Raw genomic sequence first — 8,307 nt, 5'->3', positions numbered from 1 at the left:
AGGCGGCGGGAGCGCCGGGCGCGGGGAGCACGGCAAGGCGCCGCGGCGCCGCGGCTGCCTCCCATCCCACCCGGCGTGAGCAAATCGGAGGAAGCCAAGAGGAAAAGCGCCGGGCGTCCGTCGCCGCGTTTTGCGTCTGCAGGTTTTTCCGGGCCTCGAGCGGCGGCGGCTCCGCCGGCGCCCGCGGAGTTTCGCAGCGGAGCCAAGAGCCGGGGCAGTAGCCCTCGTGAGCGCACGTGCTGTACGCAACAGAGCTGCCTTAAAAGCCGTTTGAATGTACTTCAACTATATGGATATAAACACCGATGCGGAGATGCAAATTTTGAAATCTTTCTTGCTACTGCTTTTAAGCATTTATAGCAATAATTAGTGTGGCTCAAAACGGTAAAGCGCAAAAGACATTGCATGATGCTCCATTTAGAAATAAGATCCTCCTATCTAATTTAAACACCAATCCTGCTTTCACTGGAATTGAGATTAAGCCCCGAGGGTAGAGCCAATCCTGACCAGGTATGGAGATCACAGGGAACGTAATGCACCGGAGAAAAATCTCCTCTCGCAAAGCACTACTGATTTTAGGTCTTGCTAATGCAAGGGGCGAGACTGGGAAGATTTTAAGGACCGGAAGATTAGTTTTTTCGTAAGATCTTTTCCAGAAAGTGGAACTAGCATAGTTGGTCTTTCTAAAGCAGAGTGCCCTTGGTCTCTTTGTGAAGTTATCTAACAGCTACGAGAAAGCTGAGGGAGGGAAGTCCTGAGACGGTTAAAAGCTAAAGGAACAGCCCCAGTCCTCTGCTCCTCTCTCACGTGGAGCGTCCTTGGTTACATCAGTCCGAGGGCTCGCACGAAGGTGGATTACGGCACTGGGAATAATGTTTAGCGCTCTTAATAAACAGGCAAAATCCCAGAGAATCCCTCCTGCCTTTTCTTTTTTTCCGTCTTAATGAGGAGCGTTATAAAACGCTCAGCGGACACTCCTTCGAAGTGCCTGCAGCACTCGTGATCATTGGTTTTGTGCAAAGATAAAGCAAGCAGAATTTGAGATTGTCCTAACTTACATCACGGTCCAGTTTAGCTTGGAGCATCTAACTCAGCCTTAAACGGCCAACTGATCTCCGCTTCCTCTGCCATCATCACAAGCTTCCTCCTCCCCTCAGCTTAGGGCTCTCGCCGGAGACAGGAATCRCTCAAAATAAGGGCGATGCTGGGCGGCCCATTATGGCAATAGGCTTATGCCTAAACAAACTAATAAAAAGGATCTGTTCTAGCTTGAAGTTAGCACTTGGGGTGGAAGCAAGGTTCTTTTACAGTGCACGTAGATACACATACGAGAGCCCTCTGCTTTACCCTTTGCACACCTATTTACCCTCAAAGGAAACCCAAATGGGTATGTCGGAAAGAGATCAGAGTATTTCCCAACTGCAAAATGCCTACTACCAAAGCTATTTCTCAATATAAAGAAAAAAAATCTTGCAAATCCGTTATAAAAGACATGGAAGTAATTAAACACGACACTGTTTACGCAGCCGTTTCATCTGATTGTTCCAGGCATATTGCCTAGCTCTGTGCTAAGGACTACCTTATCCCTTTATTTCCTTGAAGATACCAGACCGTCATACTTTCATATGAAGCACTTACTCCTGATTATAAACATTTACAGTTGGGTGAAGGTGCCTAAATTAAAACATGCAGATAATTTACATTTCAGTATTTTAAGTTTTATAGCAGGAGGAAACCCTTGCCTGAATCGGATCAACAAAAATATACATGGGAAACACAAGCTCTTCCATATGGAAAGTTCACACAAACGTTTCTTCACTCTCACAGAACAAAATATTAGTGCACAGGATGTATTAGTCACAGAATTTTACGAGAAGGTGAAAAGATTATCATGAGAGAGGTCACGAGCCAGACGTTGGCTGAGACGAATCGCTCTGTGCTCTGTACGTTAACGTACGACTCAACGCGCACACTTCTCCTTGTTCCACTGACTGCCAAAACCACCTAATCAGTTAGACCTACTCAGCACGAACCGAATTTATGGAATCACGAAACGTCAGCTGATCTTGGGTCCACTGAAAAAACGTGGTGTCACTAATTCACAAATACAGAATAGAAGTAATGGGAGTCTTGAAATCTATACACTGAATATCAATCACGGAATACATAAAAACCGCTAAATGGCACTTTTTCCAAATTCCCTCTATTTGTAGGTGGTATCATCAATGTTTGTCAAGAGCTCAGTTTTTTTTAGAAAGCTGTTTAGTTATAGCTTTGACTATTCCAGAGTGAAATAAGGCAACTGAAAACAAATAATGAGCCAAATTGGCTTCCAAATACACTACGCTCTAATGTAATTGAAMTTCATCCCTCCTTAGAGCAGCAGCAAACAGGTAGGTCCTGCCTGGGCTCTCCTGTGCTCRCCAATTTCACCTCTGCTTCTGTTGAAATTTTCATCGTGTCCTTTACATATCCCAAGCTTTACATCTAAGCAAGGCACGGGGAGCCCRCCCCTGCGTGTTCCTGGCACGCACTTTTGCAGCCGGGTGCAGTCAGCTGGAGAGGTGGTACCTCATAAAATCCGAACATCTTAAAACCCAGCAAGCTTCCAATCCAAAGCATGAAGTGCAGGAAAAGAGGGGGGAGAGGTTTTGTCCTATGCACAGCAAATAACAAGCGTTATTTGTGAGCCAGCTAGGGTAGCCACAAGACACACGCACAAGTCTTGGCCAGGTCATAGCCATGGTGATCATGGATTTAACAGCTCATTAGTTTGTATTTTCTTATTTTTTTCTTCCATGTTTGTGATTTGTGTTTAACTCTCCTCAGAGTATTTTATACCTACATTGCCTTTCTTTCTAGACATGATTAACCTTAATCTTTTTCACTAAAATTGTATTTTTATTAATTTAAAAAACAGAACTTTCATTCTCTCATCATTATTACATGACAGTTGGCCTTGCTATTTCTGTATTGTAGATTCCTATTTCTATGGACAAGCAAGCTAAAAGCATGATCTAATCCCTACTTAATCTAAATGAATAAAATCAAGTCACATATCACCTACTTTGCACTTATACAGAACTTCGTGTGTTCTGTTTTGAAAGGAAATTAGTATGTATATTGGCTAATTAATATGGAATACCATGGAGTCATAAGAGGCTCCATGTCCATACTATTGGAAAAAAATGATGAACGATTGAGTTCTTCACTGACCATTCATTTCAGATGTCTGTCTACCCCCAAAAATTGTAATTCCTGGAAGAGTAATCACTTGCAATAGTTTTTTTTGATGCTTGCACACTCAGATCAGTTTGTGAAAGCCCAAAGAGACTTCTCCTGTTCTATTTATATTTTTAAGAAATGGTATTGGTGTTTGCCATCATCGTGTAAGATGCTCTTGAGGCAGAAGGTAGCCACACCACCAGGCAGGTTATTCTGCTTTCCAGTCACTTTTTTCCATTGTCCCAGATTTCAACTTTACACCTCAAAATTTTATTAGGAGGGTTAAAGTAGGAAAAAAAGCAGATACTAGTCCCTTGCAAATGAGTATTTACTTCAATAGCTCAAAAAGCTTCAACAGCTCTTTTCACCACTCAAGATAGCATAGATTATGTAGGAGAATCTTTACTGGCATATTCCTGTATTGCTTTTATCATGTTTACACTGACTGATCAATCTCATATGCTTCYAAAGCAGTATTTAGCCACAAAAGCAGTGTCACATGGCCTAAAACTTTTATATATGGTTAAATGTTGTGCCAGGATTGATAYTTATATTCTGAGTGATCTGGATCATTTGATACACACTACATTCAGAAAATATATGCTACAGAGAGTGATGTCCACTGTAAAAACACACTTTATTATTATTGTTATTCATATTTCAGTATAATAATGAGTGATAGTGGGACTAATACTGAGGACARGACTTGCACATTGGAACTAAACAATGAATGTGAAACCACAGTCACAAAAATGTATCTGCTGAAAGAAACTGTCCATACATTACAGAATTTTTTCATTTATTTATTCCAGYAGCGCCTCCATTCTAGGTGCCTGCCATAACTATACTGCCCTACCCTTCTGCCGGGAAGCGGGAGATGTTGGGCTCTATTCCGGTCTCACACATCGGCACAGGAATCAGCTGCAACTTCAGCACAGTCGTACATCAGCTAACGCAAACATATCAGACAAACCTGTGGGCAACCGAAATTAAYCCCGAGCTGACGCAGACCTGGGGGATCTTGCCAGGCGGCAGGCTAGCCCTGCAGCCGTGAACGACCCCTCAGAACAAAGAACCTTTGCTTGCAGGACCATAATGCAAACAGTTCATTAGGACATACAACCACARCGAGCAGAATAAAGGCCACAAAGGGCTCTCGAACTCCCGGTGACTGGATACGCACAAAAGCACTGTGGCGGCATAGCACACCCCATCCTTCCTGTCTCTCCTGCCACCCCTGCATCCCACAGGAAGAGCAGAAAAATCAAAAGCATCTTCTGGCAAAATACAAAATTAGTATCCTGCCAAAATGATGCCTTCTATTTATAAATGATGAAAACACCTAGCTTTTTTTTTATTATTAAAAATTAAATTGTAACGGAGTTTAATCATTTTGGCAGACTGGCCCAAAACAAACACAGTGGGCTTATATTAATTTTCAGGCAGATTTGCCGGATATGCCAGAAAAATCTTGTAAAGGCTGGCATCAGGCCAGTATGATACAGCTCTCAAAATACTTTACTGCTTTACAAGCAGAAAAAGCAGTGTATTTCATAACTTTGAGGTGTTTGCCATTCCTAAGTATCACTCTATTAGTGGAACACATTTTTTCGGTTCCTATTTGGCTTCTATTGGAATTAGAGGTACTGACATGTTACAATTCTACAGAGAGCTCCTCTGTTATCGGTTTTTTCTTTTACCATCAGTATTTCCATTCACTGTTCATTCAGATCTACATATTTTCTGAAGAAATAGCAAAGGCTAAGTCTCAGAGGAAATTTCTGGACTTTTTCGTTATCTAAAATAGTGAACTTTATCTTTTAACAGAATGCATTTGGCTGAGATCCCAGCATAGCTAGAGGCAGACCTCATGAAGCTTCTTCCACAGCTGTGTTAACCATACACACAGATCCAGCTGCAACTCCTCGCTACCAAACCTTGGTCACGTTGTACCCGGGCAATTTCTGTTACATTCAATGAGAGCTGCACAGCTAAATCTCGCACCCTGCTGCAAAAATGATTCCTCGGCATTTCAGCTGTCTTCACAAAATATCCCAGTTCCTAATAGGGACCAAGACGGACTCATGACAATTGTTTGGATCAATAAATACAGCTATGTTAAAGACAGACAAATGGTCTGCTTCTAATTCCAGCTAGCATGGGCCTGCTGGATGATCATCAGCAAGGGTCTTCATCCATGAATAAGAGAATAATAGTAATGGCTACCTGCACAAAGTGCCATGAAATTTATTAATATTTATTAGTTTGGGGATTGAAAATCATTAAAATTGTAATCTGCCAGCCTTCCCTCTAAGTGCATTATGTKCATTAACTTCTTGGAACAAATTCTGCAACATAGGCAGGTACATATCATTGTAGACAGAAAAAGCAAGGCACGGAAGGGCTACAAAGGACATAACGGAGTCAAAACCTAGAGGCTGCAACTCCCAGACACACTCAGACAACACCTCTTACCTGCTGTTACCTATCACCTCCCTCACATAAAGATACTACTAAGACACACAACAACTTCTGGCCTCTAAAGCAAATGTGATATACCTATAGTTACCTTACGCAGAGAGTCTGTTAGAATTGAACATTTGTTCCCTGCAGTAGGGAAAGGCTCTACATAAACTGCATCAAACTAAGTTTTGTATCAGATTATTCAAAGCTTCATCCTATACGATTTCCAAAGGATAAAACTCTACAGTCAAACATAAATCTCATAGCCATAGTGTCTTAGATATCAGAATACAACAATTATTTTTCTTTTTCCTCTGAAATATATAAGGAAAAACAAACTATAAAAGACTTAAGCAGAGGTAAAAATTAAGAGTAATGTTTCTTTAACCATTTGCATTACCTGGAATAATTACAGCCAGAGTGATAGTGAAAGTTAAAGATTATGCAAAGCAAGATTAAAATAGCAATTTCAAAATTCTTCATCAAAGCCAAGAGGATGTTCTAAAAACGTTCTTTCCACTGCTCTTCATTGCAATCAGTCTTCATTGGCACCTGTCACTAACTTCCCTCGGAAACTTACGGCGGCTGCTGGGCACCATCAACAGAAAGCCATCCGCAGGGAACAGGCTGCACTACCTCTGTCTACTCCGTGCACTGTCGAACAGGTGATGGACAACACTTGAAGGTTAGGATGCAAATACGGATGTTCTCTATTGCAGTATAGGGTACTGACTTCACCCTGACACATTATTCAGATTTGTCTCTTTTTACGCAGTTAGAACGGAAGAAAAGTTCTGCATGTTTTCATGTAAAGCTTCTGAGCCCACATGCCCCTAAGTGCATTATCTGTAACATTTGAAAGTTTGAAAGACCTAAGTGCTACCTAATACACAGCATTTTTTCAGTGTATTATTTTCATAATTCAATTATGGCTTTTAAATACTGGTCTTAGCTTTTACCTCACTAAAGAAATATTTTTCACACATTCATTTTAATCCTACTTCTTACAACCAAAGAGGGTTTACTATTGCCAACATCAATACTACAAAAAATTTAAATGTATTACATGAAATACAACGCACATCCTGCTAAGGCAAAACTGTGGTTATCTCTGAATAACCGATCAATCRTAATACCAAATAAAACAATTACCTTTCAGTTATGGTAATCTCTGGTTCTGAAACAAGTTCTTGCACTGTTCTTGCGCTGGACAATAAAACAATCAGTAATTGATTAGCTATTTCTTTTACAGCCCTGGAAGGTTTTATTTCAGGGTTTGGAAGAAGAGATAATACGACACAAACATCACAGGCAGGATGAAAGCATTCTTGGTCTTACACTTGCATTTGCTAATATGCAAATCTTATATGCAATACACCAGAAATAGCCCACTAAAGCAGATTAGCAAAGTTTGTTGCAGYTTGTTACAAATACTCTTCCTTGAAACATCTGTATTCTTCTAGTAAATAGACTAGTTCATTAAGTGATCTACCCAAATTACTAAAAACAGGTATGGAAAAATGCAGAACTTTGAAACCCCACAAACAAACCAGCATAAAATTATCTTGCACTGGACAGACAGCACTTTTCTTGGAACTGCAATCACAATACATAAAAACTCTACAACAATCCTAGATAAGTCATATAAGAATGCTTTTTTCCTGAGAATATCCTGAAATTTGTATTTTATACTTAAGGTATAAAATCGTACCATGCTGCATCCATATTAGAATCTGGTGAAACTAAAGATTAAACAATGCTCTTTCAGAAAATTGAGTATATAATTTTCAGCAATTATATATTCAAGGTACTCATAAGCTGCTCAAAATATATAGCCCTACAGATAACAAGACTTGATGTGTAAGTCCTTAGCTACAAATTCTTTTTCTATTTAACACAAACATTCTCAGTGGCATGTAGTTCAGGAGTGCCCGAATATGGAAAAATGAATCTGATCAGTAGTAAATAACTTAAGATTTTCATTGTACTTTGGTTAGGAACTAAACAACCTTTTTCATCACTTAAAAGTGCACTTGCCATTAATATTGAGACATGGAGAGCCAGCATGGAAGCACTGCTGTACCATTTTCTGGGAACGAAACAGACACCAACCTGAAGGGCAGTCACTCTAACACAGTGTCTTTGCTAGCACAGCACTCATTACTCCTCCCCCCCCAATTTCTACAATGACTAATTGTTGCAGTATGCATTTTTTCAGAAGCTAAATAAATTTGATGCTTCTGCTGTACTTTCACCTGGCTCAAGAGTAAAAGCCCAAAACTGAACTGAGATCCTGAAATATGTACCACCACTAGCCTGGCCTTCAAAAACTGCTAATATTGCATTACAAATCTGTGCCAAGATTCACAAACTTAACGTTAAATATTTGCCATTAATGATATTTTGCAGTTGATTCTAGAACTAGTAAGTGCTTCCTGCAAGTCACTGGAGGATGAAGGTGCTGACTTTGCCACATGCGCAGAATACCAGAATCCTGGGGAGMATCAAATGAGCCCAGGGTGCTACATCAAAACTGTTGTTTCATTTAGCAGTCAGGTAAATCAATGGAGAACATCTCATGCACCATCTATTAGATAACATTAAAAAAAAGAATCACCT

The sequence above is a fragment of the Rhea americana genome, unplaced genomic scaffold (genome assembly GCF_003343005.1).
Source record: "Rhea americana isolate MKP2758 unplaced genomic scaffold, rheAme1 scaffold_202, whole genome shotgun sequence".
NCBI classification, from domain to species: Eukaryota; Metazoa; Chordata; class Aves; order Rheiformes; family Rheidae; genus Rhea; species Rhea americana.
The sequence above is the reverse complement of the archived record's forward strand: the minus strand, read 5'-3'. Positions refer to the sequence as shown.